This window comes from Harpia harpyja, chromosome 16, assembly GCF_026419915.1.
Source record: "Harpia harpyja isolate bHarHar1 chromosome 16, bHarHar1 primary haplotype, whole genome shotgun sequence".
Classification (NCBI taxonomy): domain Eukaryota; kingdom Metazoa; phylum Chordata; class Aves; order Accipitriformes; family Accipitridae; genus Harpia; species Harpia harpyja.
In genome coordinates, this window is record NC_068955.1 from 24,526,048 (window position 1) to 24,551,752 (window position 25,705).

General features: G+C 40.3%; 1 protein-coding gene across 2 annotated transcripts in view; it reads right to left on the bottom strand.

Annotated features, from left to right (window-relative positions):
* The window catches only part of HIPK3 (homeodomain interacting protein kinase 3), a 120,841-nt gene that overhangs the window by 93,803 nt on the left and 1,333 nt on the right, over positions 1 to 25,705 (bottom strand). The window lies entirely within an intron of this gene.

Below are 25,705 nucleotides of genomic sequence, written 5' to 3' on the forward strand. Positions count from 1 at the left end.
CTCTGATTACCACCCACTGAAATGCCCAATTCCTCCCATGCCTTTTTGCATATTTTTCCCCTCTAGTTGGCTGAGCCACCTAGCTGTAGTCCTGAAGTGTCTGTTAGTTTCTGTGTCTCTTACTTATTTCTAGTAAGAATTTTTATTTCTCCTCTGTTTTTTCCTTTCTTATTCCTGAAGAATAGCATATTCTCTAGTAAAAAAAAAAAAGTCTGAGACAAGGTACACTAATTAGTGAAATGACTTCAACATACGTACTTTAAATTTTTCAAGTTTACGCTATACATTATGAAAAAAAAATCTAGAGTAGATCAACTGTCTAAGTTATTTTGTACTGATGGTACTACAAAAACTCATTTCACAGAAATAAAATCACAGTTTTGCAATGTAATGAAAAAGAAGAAAAAAATTAAAGCTTGGCCAGAAATATCAACAACATATGCTTTTTATGAAGAGCATACTGCAGGAACCATCTCATCTCCATGAACAAGCATTTACTCATTCTTGTTAGCAGATATGCCTACTTGTCCTGTAACTTAACATTGAAGGCCAAATTAAAAACAGATAATACATCATTTGCTGAACAAAACAAATTATCCATATAAAAAGTTTATTATTAAAAAGACTCTTAAGAGAATGCCAATATTGATTTGAATTGACTCCAGATGTTACTCTGCTTATTATTTGGAAGGTTGTAAGTTAATTCAGTGGCACTTCACTTTGACACAAAAAAGGTAGGATGCAAAACTGAAACCAGAGTAATAAACTTTGACAGAAAGAAGACATTAATAGGAGCAACCAATGACAAAATAAACTGTAGATCTAAGCAATGGCTAATCAAACCTAAGAGGATTTACCTAATTAATCCTGTGTTGCACAGCTATCCAGATTGCTTTTCCAATCCATATTGTAACTACTCATTACTTACCCTTAGCTTTCTAGAAACAAGTGACATTATCACGTAACAAGCTAAACAGTATTACCTATTTTTGAACTGGTTTACTGTACTACTGTGTAAGCAGTTGGCTAATGCACTGCAAAAATAGTTCCAGAGCTCCAAACTGTTTGGAATTAGTTTCTTTTTTAAATCACAAACCAAATGGCAACAGTAAACATTAATTATTTGGAGAGCAACATTTGCCTTTAAAAGGGAACCTCTTTTTTAAAAGAAATTGAGGAAAAAGAACTTTATGTCTGCATACTTCATGTTTGGTTTTGAGTTCATCAAAGAAAACGTACAGGCTAACAAGAAGTGTATTGTCAAAGAAACCCAAATGGTTACAGTTTAAAGGCTGCTCTAATTGATAAATTTAAAATATCTGACAAAGAAGCTTCAGAATGTGGCAGGTGTGTGTCATGTATAGTTTTACTGTCTAAGTAAAGCAAACATATGAAGAGATTAAAAAAATAGATTAAGTGTTTTATAAGCTACTGCTAGCCTACACTAGCCAGCTGAAGGCTTTAAATAATTTAATCCCTTCAGCAACTGCCAGTCCCAACTGCAATACTGAAACAAGGTCTGAATTCAGTTTGAAACCAAACAGGTGCAGTCTAATACTGCTTCCTTAATTCAGCTACTGATCTATGTTTATGCTTGTAGAGGACAGCATATTCTTAAATTCACCATGGCATTAATTAAATTAGTCTAAGTGCCTCTTGTTTTATCCCATCTTCTACTATCAAATTTACCTCAGACAGTACTCTGTTTCTTTCCCCTCCCCTCTAGAAATGCTCTTCGCGTCAGATGGAAGACAAAGAGTTCTCAAAAAGCTTTTAAAATAGATTTTTCTTTATATAGAACTTATATAAAAATACAAAATAAACCATGGAAACTGACCAATACAAAACATTTAATACTGATTTTATTAGCTTGAATTTTAATATTTGGAAGTGGAAGGAGGTATACAAAGTTAATCGCAAGCAAAGCCTCTAATGGCATATCACCACTTATACTTGGTCTTTTCTTTGGATAATCCAGGCAATTTAAGTTGCACCTCATACAAATAAGCTATTTCTCATTTTTATGTGCTAATTATTTTTACCAACATTTGCTAGTAGCACAAGCCAATGCATATTGCCAAAAGTAATAATTCACCAGAAAAAAAAGGTCAAAGTAAAAAAGCAGCACTACTATGAAGCTTCTACCAACAGTAACAGGGATGGGGGTTTTCCCCCTTTTTCAAGTCAGGGACAGTTAAACAAAGCACAGGGAAACGCTGCTTAGTATCCTACTTCCCACAGAAGTTTAAAGGCTAACCTGTATTTTTCTCCAATCACAGGACAAGAGAAGAGGAAACTTCCCATCACCTTACTTTTTTCAGTCTGCCAACTGAGCTGGAAGATGAGACAATTCAAGGCACGACCTCCTTTCCCTTTCTTGCAGCCTGGGGCATGCTCATACTTGGGATGCATAGGGAGAGTTTTCTCTCTCAAGCAATTAAGCACCATGTTTGGCATATGCAAATGAGAGGATAGCATTACCTTTTAATGCAACCTTAATTCAAAATTTTTGCATGCTAAAGTAGTAAGGCACTGGAGTAATGAAGCTAGCTCAGACAGCAGATCGTAATTCAACGTCATTCAATCAATCAATCCTATAATATACCATGCAAGCAACACGCAGGCTTATGAAAATGAAAACAGATAAATGTACACTAAACCAAAATATTTTCTTAAATCCCAAGCTGCTTAAGATATTAATACCTAGCTAAAAAATGCAAAGATTGTCATCCATAAAAAAATGTCTTGTGACTACAACAAAAAGTGAACTCTGGTGCACCAGCACAGATTTGAATTTCCAATACTATCAGCACATGGATGAACAATACTCTTAAGTATATTAAAAGTATCTTTGAAATCAGGTAGAACACAATTATTTCCACAGTTTTATATATACAAAATGCAACTTCTAATTATTAACCAGCAACTCTTCGTTTGATTAAGTGAAGTAATACAGGCACCGTCCATTCTCTATTTTAAAACTGAATGTATTGAATTGTACATTTTTTTCATAATTCATCTTAATGTTGATGTAATATAGTTTTATTAACATTTGCAGTGTGTTCTTTGATCACACTTGTACTTCAAAGCACTAAATGAATGAATTTTTGGAGCACAGAGCAACCCAAAGTGAATTCAGAGCCAGTGATATGGCTCTACCACTTAGTTTATACAAACTTGAAATTTAAAATTCAGGTTCAAAACCATCTATTCCAGGATTATGACTTTTGAAAGGAAAAGTTGGGAGGGGAAGAAAATTTACAAAAGACATATTGTAGGAAGGCTCACTCAGTGATAATATCTGTATTCTATTAACAAAGCCTACTTTTAATTCAGAAACCCCTATATATCAAATAACTTACAATATTTAGGGTATAAAATTTTATTCCTGTAAAAATGTATTTACATGAACTATTTTTAGTCACCTGAATAATCATTGCCTAAGAATTCCCAGTGTAATCTTCTGGGATTAAGAGTTTGCAGAATCAGACCAAAAAACCCAACCCAAAAAAACATGGCATTGCAGTGGTTAAAAACTATACTACTCCATGGAGTTTGGGGGATAAATTAGTGCTTTTATGAAGACACTCACTCCCACAGATATCCAGTATGAGAAAGTGTATGAAAGCTACAATGATATAGACCTAGAAACTAAAGCAGTTAGCCAGACATCCAAAAGATCTCAAAATAATAATAAATAGTAGGTTAGTTTAAATTCCAGTCTTTGTGTTTTTAAAGTTCACTTCTTTGTTCTCTTTTCTAAAAGAGTTGCTAAAAAACCCAATCAAACTAAACTTACAATGTATTTTTCAAGAACAGCAAGATTTAGAAAAAAAAACCAAACCAGCTGCTGTGAAACTTTGAAGAGAGCCTTAAGACTTGTCACTTTTGATCAGAAGGCATTGCAACCTTTCCCTTCTGTGTCTTGTAGAGATTTAAATGGGAGATAGAGTCATCTTGGTCCTCTTGCCCACCCCCCTTCTGGCAACATTTGTCCCCAGGTGTACACACATAGCAGGAGAAATAAATACACTTTTTCTTGCCTACTTGTTGTACAGAGGGTACACAATGCTCCTGGTAGCTCTTACACCATCTGATGCCCAAAAGCCAGCAAAGTCTGATCTCTCATCGAAAGCAGCGTTCCAAATCCATTTTTTCTTTCTGTTAAGCTACATCTGCAAATTGGCAAAAAATGTTTGCCTTTGTACAGCATCTTTTTTTCAAAGCCTGCAAATAATGTTTCAAACACTCATGTATTTTAGTAGACAGAATTTGGCTGAGAAGCACAGTGTAGAGAAATCCAGCCCTGCCCTGCTTGTGCCAATGTGAACTTGATCACTAGCTCTTTGAAGTGAATAATGAAGTCTCAAGTGTCCACTATACCTCTGTAAAAAGAGTACTTATTATACAGGTTAATTAATAGCCTTGTTTTATGGATACTGGAAATAAGAGTAGTACCTCACTTCCTATTCTGTTTGGGTTCCATCCTATGCCCAGTCACCTCAGCATGACAGTCTTCATCTAGTCAAGTAAATGATAGGACTAACGTTTGTCACCTGCAGTTTCTTTTTCCACCCCCTCCAGAGGAGGAAAAGTTAACCTTAAAATAATTCCTCTTGCACTTGAGAGAGCAAGTGGTTAGCTTTGTGTTAGTTTTTCGTTACTGTGAGAATTAATTCCTCCGGCAAGCAGCAGCCCCCCTGTTGTCAAGTGACTGTAAGTGATACATAGTAAGTGATACACAGAATGTACGTAGTGGTCTACATCCAGAACTGCGCTACTGCAACGAAAGGTATTACACCAAAGATTAACCTAAGCTGTGCAACTTTGCATGTTAGCACGGCTCTGGAGCCTGTAACTCCTAGTCACCATTAATAGATGTATGATGCAGTACACCCAGGATGTGTATTTGCTCATTAGACTTTCTTCAGGAATGAAGTATCATTGATTATATGAGCTAACCCTCCCCACAAAAACCTTTACAGTTTCCTCTCACCATGACACAGCTCACCAGATAGCTACTACACATATAATTTTCAGCAGCTGACTAGTATAACGCCCACTCTACATGAACACGTGTGACCATTCTGAATCCCTCCTGAGAACCATGACATAATGGCCACATGGCTTTTGTGAGTGCTCTGCTCTCAGTCCAGCCAAGCCCACCTACAATGCAGCAAGCAGCAAAGCCCTGCTAAGAAACTAGCACAGAAAAAGGATTTTTTGGAAAGAAGTCTTGGTCACTTGCGAAGTGTGGCTGAGTAAGGAAAACTTCAAATACTGAAAATGTAATTTCATAGGTATCCTTACTATTATTAGTACTTAGGACTATCATTTCCCCCCCCCCCCCCCATTTTTTCCTCAAGCTCATTTTCTAATTTTTCCTCTTCATCATTTGTACTTAATTCTATTTCAAGTTGTGTATGTAGGGTTTTAATTATCTTCTATTTTGGGGCAGTAAAAGATTCTGAATCATCCCACCTTCTGGGAGATTAGTAAATCCAGTGATTACCAACAAAAACGCTGCTGTATGCCTATTATCCATGTTAATTATTCAATTAAAAAATATGCTGGAGCCATCAGCAGGACACTTCCATTTCACGGTTGAATAGAAGAAAAAAAAGTCTTTCAAAATTGCTCTAAAGCAATTATTTTAAAACTTGTTTCTCAGAGCTAATCTTTCTCCTGTACCTACGGGCTGGTACAATAAAACCTGTGCATGGAGGTCAATGGATGTAGCAGCCCATGCAGAAATCATTCAGTACAGAGGCTTGTCTTGGACACCCCACTAAGATAAAGCCCTCATTCATACTCATTTTTTTTCTTTCTGCATGTGTTTTGAGTAGAATATATTTTGTTTCTGCCTAACCTTTTTAGACAAAAGGATGCTGCCACATCTTAGTATCCTGACAGTCTGCTGGTTTCAGTATTTTGAACATACATTTATGATCATGACGAGAATTTTTAGCCTAATCAAGCTTAGGACCATCAGTAATTCAGAGTCTTTAGAGTGATTTCTCCTCTCTGTAGCATTTCTGTGCTTCAACCTTTATTTTTCTTCCATTTTTTAATCTTGATTTTGCATTTGGAGTGCCTATATGCCGTCTTATTGTATGGCTACAGTCTGATACATGTTGACTGACTAAGCTGGTGAAGAAACCAAGCAGCAGGTGGAAGAGTAGCCTGGGTTGGAGGCCTTTCCTAACAGGCATTTACACTACAGCTAAAACACTCACTGAAATATGCTTCCTCCCAGATCTTTCAAGCTGGTCTTAAATTAATACATGCCCTCATACATCATCACCATGGCAAATTAAGCTACTCCAAAACTCCTCCAAATCCTACTAACAAAAACCTGGGTGCATTTCAAAGGAACCTTTCATTTCTGGGACCTGTTTGTGGCACCTGTGGAACAAGTATTAGGCAACACACAGTAGTTTGCCAAAACAAGTACTTTTGAAATTAGCTAACCCAACAAGCACCACTACATGAAGTTCTCACATTACCTGTCTGAGGCTGCCATTATCAGAACATTTAGCAACTTGTCCTGGTTTCAGCTGGGATAGAGTTAACTGTCTTCCTAGTAGCTGGTACAGTGCTATGTTTTGAGTTCAGAGCGAAGAATGTTGATAACACTGATGTTTTCAGTTGTTGCTCAGTAGTGTTTAGACTAATGTCAAGGATTTTTCAGCTTCTCATGCCCAGCCAGTGAGAAAGCTGGAGGGGCACAAGAAGTTGGCACAGGACACAGCCAGGGCACCTGACCCAAACTGGCCAACGGTGTATTCCATACCATGTGACGTCCCATCCAGTACAGAAACGGGGAAGTGGGGGGCAGGGATTGGCCGCTCGGGGGACTGGCTGGGTGTCGGTCGGCGGGTGGTGAGCAATTGCACTGCGTATCATTTGTACATTCCAATCCTTTCATTATTGCTGTTGTCATTTTATTAGGGTTATCATTATCATTATTAGTTTCTTCTTTTCTGTTCTATTAAACCGTTCTTATCTCAACCCACGGGTTTTGCTTCTTCTCCCGATTTTCTCCCCCATCCCACTGGGTGGGGGGGAGTGAGTGAGCGGCTGCGTGGTGTTTAGTTGCTGGCTGGGGTTAAACCACGACAGTCCTTTTTGGCGCCCAACGTGGGGCACGAAGGGTTGAGATAACGACAAACCTGACCAGAGCTTGTTAAAACAAATTTGTTATAAGCATTCATTATATCGGTCTAATAGTTGCTGGTCATTATGTTGATTTATGTGTTCTTAGAGTTGTTGCTCTGGTTTTTAAAGTTCTGTTATGTATCACCTCGCTTGCTGTATGTAGTCCCTCTTCTGCTGCTTATCATCCGTGGGAGGTGGATTAAGGTTTTCGCTTTGATGTATTGTATAACACTGGTTTATGGTATGATAAAGTCGTCGGCTGTGGGATTAATCCGGTACTTGCACCCAGCATTGTCACCTTTATACTGTGGAAGCCATCTGTGGGAAACTATTAATAATTATACCATTTACCTTTCCTCCTTGGAAAACCAGTCTATGGGTGAGATACCTTTCTTCCCCTCTCCTTTCTCCTTCAGTCCAGTTACAATGGTGTTTGAGAATTTTGAAAAATTTGAATACTCTTGGGATGTTGGGACCAGCACGGTCCTAGCCCTACTGCTAGGAATTAGCATGCTTCTGAATGTGGTTCAGCTCTCATTTAAGGTTAAACAACTATTTAAGAAAATCACCCAGAGATCTGCCCCAAGGCTGGATAATTATGAGTGGCAGGGTGTGTGGGGTAGTATGGGCAAGTACCTAGAAAAGTGGGCACCTCCAGTGTTTTGGAAATTCACCCCTGAACAAGTGCAGAATCCAGAAGAACTAGTAAAATATTTGGAAAAGGTATGCTGTCACCCCGGCAGCTCCAGAGAGATACAAATTACTGCAACGTGCTGGGGCCTGGCCCATGCCTATCGAGCCCTGTTCGACACCACTCAGTACCCTCAAGGGGAAGAGAAGGTCTCTGGACCTAACAACAAAACGATGAGCACTGTGGCTATCCAAACCTCAGCGACAGGCACTGCAGCCCCTCCAGCCTCGGCAATGAGCACGGCAGCTACCCAAACCTCGGCAACGGGCACTGAGGTCCCTCCAGCCCCAGCAACGAGCACAGCAGCTACCCAAACCTTGGCAACAGACACTGCGGTTATCCAAGACCCGGCGAGCGGTACTGCAACTGAACCAGTGGACCAACCTGCACCAGTATCAGTTGCCCCCGTACAGAAAAAGAAATATACAAAAAAATCAGTTCGCTTAGCGAAGGATGAAGGCGAACCAGGGTCATCACGGGAACAGGAGGAAGAGGCAGAACCAGAGGTAATAACCCGGTCCCTATCCTTGAGTGAGCTGCGGGATATGCGAAAAGATTTTGGCCGCCGTATAGGTGAGCATATTATCACCTGGCTCCTCCGATGCTGGGACAATGGGGCTAATAGCTTGGAATTAGAAGGTAGGGAAGCCAAGCAGCTGGGATCGCTTGCCAGGGAAGGTGGCATTGACAAGGCAATTGGAAGAGGGACACAAGCCATCAGCCTCTGGAGGCGACTCCTGTCAAGTGTGAAGGAAAGGTACCCCTTTAAGGAAGATGTTATATGTCAATCAAGCAAGTGGACAACCATGGAAAAAGGTATCCAATATCTGAGGGAATTAGCTGTGCTAGAGACAATTCATCATGATCCGGACAACCCACAATTACCCAAAGATCCAGACGAAGTCCAATGCACACGACCCATGTGGCGGAAGTTTGTACGGAGCGCACCATCGTCCTATGCCAACTCACTGGCAATAATGACCTGGAAAGACGAAGAGGCACCGACAGTGGATGAAGTGGCTCGCCAACTCCGTCAATACGAAGAAAATCTCTCCTCCTCCCTACAAGCCTGCATTTCGGCTGTGGAGAAGCTGTCCGAGGATTTCCAGCAATTCAAAGAGGAGATGTCCTGTTGCCCACCTGTAAGGACCAATGTCTCAGCTATTAGGAGTGAGCGCTCCTCTGCCCAAGAGAAAGAATATAGAAGGTACACACCGCGAGGTGCCCTGTGGTTTTACTTATGTGATCATGGAGAGGACATGAGGAAATGGGATGGAAAACCTACCTCGGTCCTAAATGCACGGGTACGTGAGCTGCGAGGAAAAAACACCACAAAAGGGGATTCTACCAGGAAAAATGCCGCTCCGGTTTCCAAACAGAGTAGAAGGGCTGATCTTATTTCTGATCCTCTTGAAGGGACTTCTGAGCCAATTTTACGAGAAGTGAATACTGGATACTCTGACCAGAATTAGAGGGGCCCTGCCTCCAGCCAGGTGGAGGAAAGGGATAACCGGGTCTATTGGACTGTGTGGATTCGATGGCCTGGCACGTTAGACCCACAGGAGTATAAGGCTCTAGTAGACACCGGCGCACAGTGTACTTTAATGCCATCAAGTTATGAAGGGGCAGAACCCATTTCTATTTCTGGTGTGACAGGGGGATCCCAAGAGTTAACTGTATTGGAAGCTGAAGTAAGCCTAACTGGGAATGAATGGCAGAAACACCCCATTGTGACTGGTCCAGAGGCTCCGTGCATCCTTGGCATAGACTATCTCAGGAGAGGGTATTTTAAGGACCCAAAGGGGTATCGATGGGCTTTTGGTATAGCTGCCTTGGAGACGGAGGGCACGGAACAGCTGTCTACCCTGCCTGGTCTCTCTCAAGACCCTTCGATTGTGGGGTTGCTGAGGGTTGAAGAACAACAAGTACCAATTGCTACCACGACGGTGCACCGGCGGCAATATCGCACCAACCGAGACTCTCTGATTCCCATCCACAAGTTGATTCGCCAACTGGAGAGCCAAGGAGTGATCAGCAAAACTCGCTCACCTTTTAATAGTCCCATATGGCCCGTGCGAAAGTCTAATGGGGAGTGGAGACTAACAGTTGACTATCGCGGCCTGAATGAAGTTACGCCACCGCTGAGTGCTGCCGTTCCAGATATGCTAGAACTTCAATACGAACTAGAGTCAAAGGCAGCCAAGTGGTATGCTACAATTGACATTGCTAATGCGTTTTTCTCAATCCCTCTGGCAGCAGAGTGTCGTCCACAATTTGCCTTTACTTGGAGGGGTGTCCAGTACACTTGGAATCGACTGCCCCAGGGGTGGAAACACAGCCCCACCATTTGCCATGGACTAATCCAGACTGCACTGGAAAAAGGTGAAGCTCCGGAACACCTGCAATACATTGATGACATCATCGTATGGGGCAACACGGCAGAAGAAGTCTTTGAGAAAGGGAAGAAAATAATCCAAATCCTTCTGAAAGCCGGTTTTGCCATAAAAGAAGGTAAGGTCAAGGGACCTGCACGGGAGATCCAGTTTTTAGGAATAAAATGGCAAGATGGGCGTCGTCAGATCCCAATGGATGTGATTAACAAAATAGCAGCTATGTCTCCACCAACTAATAAAAAGGAAACACAGGCCTTCTTAGGTGTCGTGGGGTTTTGGAGAATGCATATTCCAAATTACAGTCTGATTGTAAGCCCTCTCTATCAAGTGACCCGAAAGAAGAATGATTTTCAATGGGGCCCTGAGCAACAACAAGCCTTTGAACAAATTAAACGGGAGATTGTTCACGCAGTAGCCCTTGGACCAGTCCGGACAGGACAAGATGTTAAAAATGTGCTCTATACTGCAGCTGGGGAGAATGGCCCTACCTGGAGCCTCTGGCAGAAAGCACCTGGGGAGACCCGAGGCCGACCCCTGGGGTTTTGGAGTCGGGGATACAGAGGATCCGAGGCTCGCTATACTCCAACTGAAAAGGAGATATTGGCAGCATATGAAGGAGTTCAAGCTGCCTCAGAAGTTGTTGGTACTGAAACACAGCTCCTCTTAGCACCCCGACTGCCAGTGCTGGGCTGGATGTTCAAAGGGAGGGTCTCCTCTACACATCACGCGACTGATGCCACGTGGAGTAAGTGGATTGCACTGATCACACAACGGGCTCGCATAGGAAACCCCAGTCGCCCAGGAATTTTGGAAGTGATCACGGACTGGCCAGAAGGCAAAGATTTTGGAATGTCGCCAGAGGAGGAGGTGGCACGTGCTGAAGAGGCCCCGCTGTATAATAAACTGCCAGAAAATGAGAGGCAATATGCCCTGTTCACTGACGGATCCTGTCGCATCGTGGGAAAGCATCGGAGGTGGAAAGCTGCCGTATGGAGTCCTACACGACAAGTTGCAGAAACTGCTGAAGGAGAAGGTGAATCGAGTCAGTTTGCAGAGGTGAAAGCCATCCAGCTAGCATTAGATATTGCTGAAAGAGAAAAGTGGCCAGTGCTCTATCTCTATACTGACTCATGGATGGTGGCAAATGCCCTGTGGGGCTGGCTACAGCAATGGAAGCAGAGCAACTGGCAGCGCAGAGGTAAACCCATCTGGGCTGCCGCACTGTGGCAAGATATTGCATCCCGGCTAGAGAATCTGGTTGTAAAAGTACGTCACGTAGATGCTCACATACCCAAGAGTCGGGCCACTGAAGAACATCAAAACAACCAACAGGTGGATCAGGCTGCCAAGATTGAAGTGGCTCAGGTGGACCTGGACTGGCAACATAAGGGTGAGCTATTTATGGCTCGGTGGGCCCATGATGCTTCAGGCCATCAGGGAAGAGATGCAACATATAGATGGGCTCGTGACCGAGGGGTGGACTTGACCATGGACACTATTGCACAGGTTATCCATGAATGTGAAACATGTGCTGCAATTAAGCAAGCCAAGCGGTTAAAGCCCCTGTGGTATGGAGGGCGATGGCTGAAATATAAATATGGAGAAGCCTAGCAGATTGACTATATCACACTCCCACAAACTCGCCAAGGCAAGCGCTATGTGCTCACGATGGTGGAAGCAACCACTGGATGGCTGGAAACATATTCTGTGCCCCATGCCACCGCCCGGAACACTATCCTGGGCCTAGAAAAGCAAGTCTTGTGGCGACATGGCACCCCAGAACGAATTGAGTCAGACAACGGGACTCATTTCCGAAACAACCTCATAGACACCTGGGCCAAAGAGCATGGCATTGAGTGGGTGTATCATATCCCCTATCATGCACCAGCCTCTGGGAAAATTGAGCGATACAATGGACTGTTAAAGACTACATTGAGAGCAATGGGGGGTGGAACTTTCAAACATTGGGATACACATTTAGCAAAAGCCACCTGGTTAGTCAACACCAGAGGATCTGCCAATCGGGGTGGCCCTGCCCAGTCGGAATTTTTACATACTGTAGAAGGGGATAAAGTCCCTGTAGTGCACATAAAAAATATGTTAGGGAAGACAGTCTGGGTTACTCCTGCCTCAGGCAAAGGTAAACCCATTCGTGGGATTGCTTTTGCTCAAGGGCCTGGGTGCACTTGGTGGGTGATGCGAAAAGATGGGGAAGTCCGATGTGTGCCTCAAGGGGATTTAATTTTAGGTGAGAACAGCCAGAATTAAACTGTATATTAGTTGCTATATAACCCTGCTACTGTATATTATCCTTACTATAATTATGTGCTATATCCATAGTACTATAGTAAGAATCACTTAGATCAAGCAAGAAAAGAACTGTGATAAAACTGAGCAAAGCGCAGTAGTGATGGAACCAGAACTGACTCCAGCATGCAACAATCCAACGGTGCACACCATCCTCCTGCTGCGCCAAATGTCACCTGCTTGTCACACTGCACTGAAGCCCAATTCTGCTCTACCGACTGAGAGGACTTTGCACCATCCCTCCTGCCCAGAAAGACTGGTATGACAGATGGAGCCCAGAGTCGGAAACTAAATGAACTCAATGAACATTTTATGAACATGACCCATGAACTAAAGGAATGATATCTCTGTGTGTGTATACATATATATATATATCATTGCTCATATGTCTTAAAGGGATGGAAAAGTGATGATTGATCAGGATGTAACTAAAGGTATGGGAACTGTGCATGACGTCAATGGTATAGAATAAGGGGTGGATACTGTCCTGGTTTCAGCTGGGATAGAGTTAACTGTCTTCCTAGTAGCTGGTACAGTGCTATGTTTTGAGTTCAGAGCGAAGAATGTTGATAACACTGATGTTTTCAGTTGTTGCTCAGTAGTGTTTAGACTAATGTCAAGGATTTTTCAGCTTCTCATGCCCAGCCAGTGAGAAAGCTGGAGGGGCACAAGAAGTTGGCACAGGACACAGCCAGGGCACCTGACCCAAACTGGCCAACGGTGTATTCCATACCATGTGACGTCCCATCCAGTACAGAAACGGGGAAGTGGGGGGCAGGGATTGGCCGCTCGGGGGACTGGCTGGGTGTCGGTCGGCGGGTGGTGAGCAATTGCACTGCGTATCATTTGTACATTCCAATCCTTTCATTATTGCTGTTGTCATTTTATTAGGGTTATCATTATCATTATTAGTTTCTTCTTTTCTGTTCTATTAAACCGTTCTTATCTCAACCCACGGGTTTTGCTTCTTCTCCCGATTTTCTCCCCCATCCCACTGGGTGGGGGGGAGTGAGTGAGCGGCTGCGTGGTGTTTAGTTGCTGGCTGGGGTTAAACCACGACACAACTATAAATAAAGATGCTCTAGAACACAGAGTTTGAGCAGAAAATACACCTGGAGGTATACCTGTATTAGGCAACAACTTACAACACTTGCCTGCCTTTTATACTTTCAGAAGGATTTTCAAGAGGACTTTTAAATGGAAGCCACCATAGAACAGTGTCTACACATACCCTGCCTCAGGGAAGGATAGGAGCAAATAGCAAATAGTTTTTTCCAAGAGGTGGCATATGCAGGAAGCCTGTCAGTGCCTTGTAATTCCAGTTACAGTCTCTGCCCATCCTACCAGCAAGAGCAACACGGATGTTAACACACAAAATGGGCTCTGGGGAACAGAGCAGAGAAATGGTAGTCAGCTGTACATGATGCAAATGAATGGGTCAGGGATTACTGTTAAAGGGGCCTGTCTTACATATTTGTATACATATTTTTATACATACATATATAAATATACACACATGCTTTAAAATATGAAACAAGGATGAATATATAAACTTCAGACTTTCTATTTTCAGGTGCATTAACATCTGCTGTACAGACACAAAAAGCCAAAAAGGTTAGACAAACAACTATATGCAACTTATGACTTAATATGAGAGAACTGTGTCTGCTGCCTGTCTCTAGGGACTGTTCTTTCATTTGGGGCTAACTGAAAAGGTTTCTGCTTCCTATCTATTTCTAGCCAAATGTAAAAGCTGTGACTTCAGCAGACCCTTTCAACTATCACAACTGTTTAGAACAACATAGTTGTATCCTTCATTGGGTCGCTGCACACCTTCACGTGGCTAGCAATCTGGGAATGATTCTGCTCAACCTTCAGTATCAGACTTGACAGGTGAGAAGACTGCCAAATTTGGTAAAGCCACCCACCCATCAGCTTCATGCAGGCTCCGGTCAGCTGATGAGCAGCATTTCTATTCTCTTCTACCCAAAGCAGGGCACAGAAAAGTAACATAAAATCCAAAGATTTAAAAAACCTTTAAGCATTCTTTTTACATTACTATTTCCATCCCCATTTGCTTAAGTTAAAAAAAAAAAAAAAAGGCAATTTTCAATCCAGAGCCACTGTCTATGTGTATGTAGATGCCTGACACACCCCAGTGACTTGTTTTTATGGGAGTTGCGCAGTAGTCCTTGTGTTGCCTCAGTAACAACTCCTACACTAGGATACTTGAGGAAACCAGGGCACAATTTAATGAGTACCATGGCACGTACTCTGTAGTCCTAAAGCTACTTCAGTAGTGTCTGGGAGGAGGCTGTTTACTTCTTACCTTGGCATTTACAAAGAGACTATGAAGTAGACTCTGTCACCCATGACACGTGCAAATCCTAGTGCTGTGCAGAGCAATGTGACACAGTTACTGGCACAAATTATACCAGAGAAATGACCAGAGTACGTGTATTGGGTTTTGAGTTTTTTTCCTAAATATCTTCTACTTTTTTTTTTTAACCCTGTCTGAATGCAATTTATTAAATCAAATGTTCCTTAAGGACAAAAAGACAGAAAAAATGAAATAAAGGAAAAAAATTTAAAAAAAAAAAAAAAAAAGGAAGTCTTATGAGCCTTTAGAGAGAATAGGGAAGATCCTGCAAGGAAAACATCCCAGCTCAGTATCCACTAGACTAGTGAAGTTTTACAGTTCCCAAACAACATTCTGGATTTCATATGCTGACATGCTGATGGAGCTAGCCTATAGTAATGAAGAACTGGTGAGCTGCAAGCATACCACTGGTAGCAGAAACAGCAATGAAAAAAGCAGGACAGATGCTTTATGAATAGCAGAGATGGATGTGACAGGATTCTCAAAAGCTGGTAGGGAAAGTTTAAAAGGTAAGCAAGTAAACAAGCTAATGTGTCTTCCACTGGGGCTACCTTTTTGCTCTTTGTAATTGGAACCTTGTTTATAAAAGCTGTTTACTTCTCCCCCTACTCAAACAGCCTGGAGGTGCCATACCAGTCTGGACTGAATCTGAATGCCTTTTTTTTTTTTTAACCTTTTTGCATTTCTGCTCAGGAAACAGGCAGAGGATGCAGGCCAGAGAGCCAATTCAATAATGATTTTGTGATTTTTTCAAAGATAGCCAGTTCCTAAAAGGATTTGAAGGGTCTATAGGTGTCAAAAATACAATTTGCTCTAGAACAACTACAGCATATTTTTATAGCAATTGTTAGGGACAACGTGACATTGTTCTTGCAATTAGGGGACAAATGCAACAGTCTACAGGTTCTGACAGATCTGATGTGCAGAAAACAGCACTGCACTCAGAAAAAGATGGCTACCTCATATATACTATAACCTCATTTTACACCCAAAGCTCTGCAAATTACAAGTGATTCCTTAAAGCGGTCCACTAGTAAGATTTTTGTGATTAAATTCTCTATGATCAGAATTTAATCCAAAGACAAGGACAATCTAAGGGGAAGAAATAAGGATCCAACAGTCAATATGAAATGATAGCCATGTAGAAAGCACAAACTCTCCAGGTGGCATGTTTGGACTTTTTCTTCCTTGAGTAATGGTGACCCCAGGTCTGGCTGTTGTTTATTTTTATAGTATTTTTCAAATTACACTCCAATTTTAAGCATTCATTACTCTTTAGAGATGGATTTGACTGTAAATTTCAGTGCTGGTTCAAGAGTGCCTACGGTTTGAAGGAGGGAATCCTTTCCTTACAGAGAGACAGGCTTTGACACATTGAAGATTTTAGCTTTGTATGTTACATTTTTTTATTTACAAAATTACTCTTTCCTTACTCTGTCTTCCCTGCAGCTCTTGGTATCTGCCTTTGCTTATGGCAGATTTAATTCTTACACATTTTGACACTGCATTCTAAACATTATTTCAGACAATTTTTTCAGTATGTGCCCTTTTTTAATAGAAACAAACTGCATTAGTCCCTAAAAAGAACTACACATAAGGCCAACTAATGAGATCTCCTCTTTACCCCCAGTAAAAAATCTGGACAACTCCTATAAAGGATATTCTATAGTTATTTACAAGTACTGATCACAGAAAATTAACACAAACTTTTATCTGAATTTTATCATTTTACAAGTGCCTAAAGTATTCCCTTACCTTTTTAATTCTCAGAATATAATGGGAAAACGTATTTACTCAAAATCTTTCTAAAATACAAAAGAAATTACTTTAATTGAATCCTATATATTCAGATAATTATTAGGAATAATATTTTTTCTGAATTCACAAAAATAAAAGGTAAAATAGTTTCTCTCAAAGTAGTTGTTTATGTTTCATTCCTCTTTCTCACATTATTGGAATCTCAGTCATTTGTTGTTCACTGTCACTCAGATGTTTTACTGAAATAGATGGCAATGCTACCAGAAAGCTCTGTCAGATGGCTCTGAGACAACATGCTATATCACCTTACATGTATGTAACTTACTTCCCACATTTGGTAACAACAGTTCCGTTTGTTTTCTAGAACCCTATGTCAAGTAACCAAAATGCGAGGAAAATGTATAAGCAATGCCCTGAGTATACAGAAACCACAGCATCAGCCCAAACAGCTCCTAAGGCCCGTCTGAACTAAAATGTATTTTAACATTATGAAATATTTTAAACAGATTTAGAAAAAAAAATAAATCTGTATTTCCAGATCCAGGACTGAAATTGCCTTTTCACCCAGACACCTTATATCTGGGTTTTATAAATGCCTTTGTTTATGTTGTTACCATCATGTGCTATATGTCCTCCTTTTTAATATGAGTTACATACAAAAATCAGAACAAATGAAATGCAGCTGGGAAAGAGAAACTGCAGTTGTTTCCTCAATTTTAAATATGCATGTAGATATACTTAGAGCATTTTAAAAAGTTGTATAGACATTTAAAATGTATTTAATCTAACTAGTTAGTTCTCTCAGATAGCAATGCTTCTGTTTGAGTATTAGTGACAGATGCTGTAACTTTTAAGTACAAAGGAGAGGGATAAAACAAGCCTTAACAGTTTTTAATCCATAGTATTCTTCTGAGGGCTTTGAAAGAATGAGTAAATATAGTTTCAAAATTTATCATGATTGTAAAGGTCGTTTACCACTGTATTTAAAACACTGGCATTTTTCTTCATTACTTCTTGGTATTAACTTAGATTTCTCACAGCATTCTCACTTTTCTGGTGCATACAGCAGTGTATTCCCCTACAGACTTGAATATGTTTGGAAAATAAAAGATATGTAATGATTTGGTAAATAGCTTAGGCACGGTTCTTTATCACTGATAGCTAGTACGAAGAACTAGCTTCTGCGAGAAAAATGGAAAAAACATTATGAATTTTTAAACATACGAATTCTCAAAGCAAACCTGAAAAGGAGAGTAGCAAAAGGAAGGAATAGGATTCATTATGAAAAACAGCAGATAATTGTAACAAAAGCATATTATAAAAATGAGTCATACAGCAAAAGAAGAAACAAAAAGCAAAGTGGGAGGACAAAGATACCACTGAAAAAAGCACACTAAGCTAGATAACATACACAATGCATTAAGTCTTTTAAGTACTCTAATGCAACCAGCCAAACCTGCTGTCTTTCAGCTTTTCTAAACACAATTACATCCTTTGATGAGCAAATGACTTATGAGACACTATTAGGTGCCACCCTTCAGTCTATCACATATGCATACTGTCATCAGTTAGCTTATCATACTCCCTAAACATTTGTCTTCAGTATGTGAGTCAAGAAGTAAGTTATCACATGCTTTTCAACAAGATTTTTATATTCCTCCATAATACCATGCCATTGAGTTTCCACGCTGCTGCCATGCCCTTGATCTCACCAGCACGTAGACAAATAGAGATGCCTGGCTCTGTGTTCTGAGACATACAGCACCACAGCATACTACATTATTTCTTGCCTGCATGCAAAAGAAATTAAGGGATAACTTTTCTGTTCATCTCGGGAATCACAGGATAAGGGAGGTCCCCGAAATGAATTTCTTAGTAGTAACAAAGTTAATGTAGGGGTAGTCTGTTACACGACATAAAAATAGATTCTGTTCTCCCTAATTACTAGGATAGAGACCTGTTGCTCTTTAGGCATGCAACATTTCCGCAGGGAGATAGCAATGAAAGTTTCAGAAGCTGTTTTAGAGCTGGTCCACAAAAGCATTAGCAGCAACTTTGTCAGACTGCATTGACACAGATCCATGGACTGAACTGGTTCTTTTCTGACAGATCAGAACTGCTTCATGGCCTGTCTTGTAGTTCACCATTGAGGGTTTTAACTGCTTCGCTGTATAGCAATAGCAATGCACAAACAGTATGTAATAATGTGTACCATAATCAGGAAGGAATTTTCCCCAGGAATTGTCCCCAGACAGTCTTTCGAAAGTTACTACTTGGAACAAGAGCTAATATATAAGCATGACATTCCCTTTTTTGCCTCGTTGCCCTCCGTAGGCTAATAAAATGAAATGACTGTTCCAGAGTAAACACTTGTCCATGTATTATTACTTAAAAACTGTCAAAATAACACATGGAAAAAAATAACTGCATGAATATAACATGAAATGATCTGTAATGTAAGATTTAAGTACAATCAATATGTAATTAGACCTGCCTGGAAGAGGCAATACTTTTCAGACTGTTGACCTGAAGGATATTTTTTCTTATATTTAGGCCGAGACATTTCCTTTAACTGAGATTTCAAAGTGCAGTGATATGCTATTTCAGAAATACAAAACCAAAGCAAATTCTACTATAGCATGTGGTGGTTGAGCTGAGTTATCATGACTGAGGTTCAAATGCAGTAACTTCACTGCTAACTACAAACTTAGCTAATAAAGAGAATGTAAAAGCACCTCCTTAGCTTTGCGTCCCTATTAATTTACTAAAAAATAGTACACACTAACACTTGGAATCAGTTTTTACTAGAGAACACAGCTCTGTTAACATGAAGCCCAGCTTCTTATGGAAAAGGACCCTGGCATTGTCAGTTAACATTAAGTGCAAATTTAACTGCCTGCTTGTCTGATCTGATCACCATGGTACCCAGATGCTTTATAGATAAATATGAAAACATAATCCTTAATTCACAGAGCATGCAATCTGCCAAGGTAAATTTATACAGGGATAAACTCAAAGGGAGCTGTTATTTTGAGTGCAGCGTGCAGGTCTAAGTCTGGACTAGGTAACACCACCAATATTGGAGATTTGCACAGAGGTCAGAAACATTAGTTATTTCTTCAAAACAGATTTTGATAACCATAAATTCTGGCAATAGCTACATTAGAGACAGAAGTGTAGATTAAGGTGGGACACACAGGACAGTCACAATAGGTTCTGAAGGTAAACTGAGGCAAGGAATATTTTGTGGATCAAGCTGTACACCATGAATGTGGAAGGAGGGGGTGATTGCTATTCCAGCACCAGGAGGGTACTGGCATTTCCAAGATTCATAAGTCAAGCTTCCCTGAAATAAGGAGATTAAAACAACCCTTAACTTTGGTTTCTTTCACATTGCTTCCAGGTTTCTGAGAGTTTGCCATGTACTTGGATCACACAAACAAGCTTTGTTTTGTAATAGAAGGAAACTAACTTAGAAGAAAGAAGATTGATTGATTCTTATGTAAACCCTTGTTTCCTGGAGCCGAGCTTTTAAGTAAAGCATCAAATACTATAGTCGCGTAGCAACCTCCCCACCCCCATTACAGGTGGACTGGTTGGCCAGTTGCACCTTTCCTGTTTCTCTAGGCTGCACAAACACAGCACTTGAATGGGTAGGATTTATGTCAGCAGGGTGAACTTACTAGTTTGTGGACAACTTGTATTTAAGAAAACAGGAGTTCTACCCAAAACAGCCTGAGGTGGAAACCTGTGACGTTCTGTGTTTATGTATTCTAATATATTATGAAAATGAATAGCATCTAATGTCTTATAAATTTACTTTACCCTCATCTTATGATTGCATTATTCAGCCAAGTAGAAGGCAATTCAGTGCAAGCAACACTATGCTTAGATAGTCAATTTTTATTTGCTGTTAATCACTAACATTTTTGGAAGCACTCCGGTATTATATCAGATAATCACAATTAACACTAAATTTTGTATCACTGATCCTAAGTGAGAAATAACTGCAATCAACACTATGTTTTTAAAAGGCTTTGTCTATGTATTTATAACCAGAATAAGCATACACTATAAAACAACTGAGGCTGAATACTGGTATGCAAAAGTGTGCAACACCAATTACAAATAAGTATGTTCTGCCCCACCTCACTTTGTTCTCCTTTTTATTTGTTGCATGATGACTGCTATGCTAAATACTAGCAAGTTCCCTCTTTGATTTCAGATCATCCTTTGATGCCTCTATTTTCCTTCAATATGCTTCTACTTTCTGTGCTTATTATTACCTTTGAGTATTAATACCCTTAAAACCGGGATGCGCATGACTTTTTCCTGAAATACGGTAAAGTTAAAATACTTCAAAAATGATTCATCATTGTAAGCTGTGACTCATAGTAGGATTCATAGAAAGCCGCTTCTGATGTCAAATAGTAATGTGGCAGGAAAAAGTCCTGTAATCTAGACATAAAAAGACCCGAAGTTACTGCCATGCCATTTTCTCTGTTGGGCAGCTGCCAGGTACGTGCTGCTTGTCCCCTCGCTACACTTCCAGCCGAGACAGAGTGGTGTTTGTCTGCCACCTCCCGGGTGAGTCACAGTGCTGGGGACACAGAGTGGTCGCAAGCCAACAGGGACAAGCCGCAAGAAGAGATCCAGCCATGGCAGTGGTCATTAAAACACATTTTTAACTACTTTAACTAGGTTACAAACTCAAACACTCAAAAATTTGAGAACACCGCAATTAGTGAACTGTGCTGCTGCATACATTACTTCATCTTTATCCCTCTAGCTGCAAGGCTCGTTTTGGACTCCACTTTAAGCCAGTACACAAATAGCATTATTCAGTTGGGGTTTTTTTGTTGGTTTGGTTTTTCGTTTGTTTGTGTGGCATTTTTTATCTGGGTTGGTTGGTGGTTTGGTTTTTTTTAAACTTTGTTCTGCAGTTTGAGTTTTTCTAGATTTCTTCTGTTTTTCTGCCTGGAAATTTTGTCCAGGCAGAACTGGAGAATGTTAGTCTCTCTCTGATTTTCAGACACTTGGACACTGTTGTAGCCTGGCGGTAGGCATGCAGGAATGCCATAGGAATGGCTGCTGGACATGCAAGACTGACTGTGCACGTAGTGGAGAACTGATCTGCACACATACTATACACCCAAAGCATTCAGAACATGTAGAACTCACTGTATGTAGACTATAAATGGTACATCCATAAATATCTGTCCACAAATCTTAAGAAAAAAATGTAACCCTGCCTCTGAGGATATCCAGCTGTTGGCTTAAACAACTTTCAGCACTATTTTCACTGCTTAATGTTGCATCATTAAAATACAGTTTTAAACAGAGATCCAGCTTCAGATTTCATTTCATTAAGGTAAATTTTCCAAATAATCCACAAGGTAATATAAATAAACATTGATGAATACTAATACTGATCTACAACACCAAGTAGTGTTATAGAAGAGAACAACTACTTATACTGGGAAAGAACGCTGGAGTAAAAACAACAAGATTTAGAAAACGCTTGTTTGGTCTACGTGTGGCTTATACTTTTCTTGGAAAGCTGAAAACCTGCTGACAAAAAATAAATGAGGCAAAACTGTTGAATAACATTAAATGATAGCCAGTTCAAGCAAATGAATTGATGTTGAGGAGGCTAGAATTCAATTCATAATTTTAACATCTTATTACACTATTAAAATACATTACTGCAACTATGCAATTCACTACAATTATTTTCTACTATTCACTAATCCATTCACTTTATATGCTAAATTTCTAGATTAGTTTCACTCCTTCAATACATTAATTTTAAAACCTGACAAATTTCTCTCTATTCTCCAAAAAAGAAACTTCCTTTCATTGCATTATACCCATATCATTTGCCACTGCATGTCACTGATTCCCTTCTTTTTAATTTCATAACAGACTGTGATCATAAAGCCAAATTCACTGGGTAACATGGGACACAGAATTTCATCCTTTGCTATTCCTGTCATAACTTATGTTTCTGTAATCTAGACATAAGACACCTTTCATGACACATGACCCTCTCTGCACTTTCCATATTGTAAACCTCTACTGGGATGATCATCACCAGCACCTCAGACCCTGGTAGCTGGAACAACGCACACAGTGTATGCCTACCATGCCTTTCTTGCGCAGATTGCCTACAGCAGTCAAATGGGAAAGATGACGAATTGGAAACAAGGCAGAACTAGAACGAAATAAGACAGGTCCTCCCCAACTGCTAATGATAAACAAGACCACTACTGGATCCAGCAACATAGAAGCAGCAACAGATCCAATATGCAGGCTGCATAATTTTGACATATTAAGGTCTTCTGTATTCCAAACCCCACAGTGCATGTATCAGTCTGACTGAGTCTCACATAATGAGCAAGCAGCTCACTGCTCCAGTCTGCTACTTCAGCACCTGTAAATCATATATTTAGAGCAAAGAAAGGCTCTCTGTAGCACTGTGCTGCAAGTGACACAGTGATCAGAGTGAGAAAATGCCCAGAAAGAAACGAATTTCAGAGAATATTACTCAGACAACAGATCTGATACCACAGCTCCTACCAGTCACATACCCATGCAAACAGTTTCACACACTGACATTCCTGTCAGCTGAAAGATCCTTACAGGATACCATTTTCAGCTGAGCACTATTGCCTTCTCCTCCTCACCACCCAAATCCCCCCAGCTGCTTGCTTCACTCTTCACTACAAATTCCAGCAGTACCAGTGCAGAGCCCAAGAAAACAAACTCAGCAAAGCTTGTTAGCTTGGGTTTTGCTTCCTTCCTCATCCTTGCCATTGATGCAACCAATTAGCAAGACACACCTCACTCTAAACCAGTGGATGTCAAATGGGGAGCAAAACCAGTCCGGCAGAAAGATGAATTTCATTCTTAATTATGGCCTATGGGAATAGAAATTTAGACTACCTTCTTTTTTTAGTTCACAGAATTCCCATGGTGATGTCAATTTAGAATACAAAAGGACAGATTATGGGCTCTATAGGGGTACTCAAGTACTGCAAAACTCTCAGCTGAGGAAACAACAGGGCCCACCATCACCCTGGCCAATAGCAAGACAGGATTTCTCAGTTTTCAGGTCAACCTGTCTTCACCCTACCTATGCTGAAATCCATCTTGGAGGAGGGGTGACAGAGCCTCCAATAATACTATGATGAAGTGGGGAGGACAATTCCCAGCATCCTCTGCATTCAAAGGTAGCTTGAGATTCAGCATTAACACACAGAAATTAATAGGGCAGTTCAAATCCAAGAGCTGTAAACATTCTCTCTAGCATTGAGTAGACATAATTATATCTGTGACTGAATTCTTTCAAAAAAAAGTTTCTGAACAATGTTTTTAGTGGTCATAGAGTTGCACTAAAAAGGTTGCACAAAATCTGCAATTTCATAACTAGTATTAAAAAATAATCTGCTGTGGCAGCTAAAAATCACTTGGAAGACAGATATATCAGCTGTATTTGATAACCACTGCCCCGACTCTGTGAAAGCAGTTTCCTTTCAAGTTTGTTCCACTTTACGGTTTGGCAAGATCTTGGCCTGGCAGGCTTTAAGGTTCAACATTCTATTTGTTTTAAGATCTCATTTTCTTCCAGTTGTTTTTTTTTAAGTGACACAATTTTTTTCTATTTTTTTCCAAGCAGAAATATTTAAGTACCACTGAACTGTAGGTATAGTGATCTTCAATTCATGTTCAGTTTCAGATTTGTTTTCAATTTCTGTAACACTCACTTACAGAGCAGTATAATCCACAATAGTTTACTTGTTAACTCATACCTTGCCATTAAGTTTCATGTCAATTACTGAACTAAGCATGAATCACTACAGCATAGTACATATTAACAATGTCCTGTTGCTTTGATATCACAAATCATCTGAAAATTAAAGTGCAGCCATCCCAAGCAGACAGGCCTCTAATCATGTCTTCACTGCTCCAGTTACCTCGGGCTAGAAGCCTTGAGCTACTCCACTCGAGATGATGCATCTTCAGAAGGAAGGGAAAGAACAGCCACGTTCTACAACAGCATTTGAGCTACGCAGAAAGAATTAGCACCTAAGAAGTTGTAGTAAGCTTAGCTGCTGCATCACCATTATTTGCTCTCATACCATCAACAAGAAAGCTCCAAATCAGCCTTTCAAATGGGTTGACTAACAAACTTACAACTCTACTGAACTCAAGCCAGTGGACTTTTGCATGAGGCCCAAATTTAAGTTACAGTGCAGCAAAACTTGAGTTAAGCTAACACTTTCATATCTAAACTCTAAATTCAAGACAAGGAAACATTTTCAAAGTTACTTTGAAATATAACCTATCATTTCCACACAGGTTTTGTAAGTAACACTGCCCCTTGTGAGATTCACACCAAAACATAAACACCTTCATTACCACACAGTTGTGAAAAAGTTCACATTTAACTGCGAAACAAGGCAAGCTACTAGGGCTGAAGTGGTAAGGTACAACATATCAATAAGAATTTAAAATTTAGTTTTCTTTCTGTATGTTAGTGCTTCTTTTAATTTTCTCCAACTAACACATTAGAGTTAAGACCATGTATTAGAGCTGCAGTTCATTCAAACTATCAGAGCAACACCTGACAGAAAGGGAATAGGCACTAGCTGTATTTACAGCAGCTGGGCTTTTGCCCAAGGTCTGTTCTATGCATGGAATTACAGAAATCAAGAACACCAGTTTAAGAGACAGCATATTATTTTATTATGTGGGGTGAGGGGCTATAGGATGTAAGGAGCAAAAGTCTTAATGACATTAGGCATCACTTATTTTGCTCTTTACTAACTCATTCTACCGGACAAGCAAGACGTCATTGATGCTGTCATCATTCAAAAACACCTTTATCAATTTATGAAACTGAAGGCGGCAATCCCAAAACCATAAGCAGCTAAAATTAGAATAGAAATATACTTGAACAAAAAAATCAAAGAACTAGAACAAAATTTCAACCAGGCCACTAAGATAGCTGACACT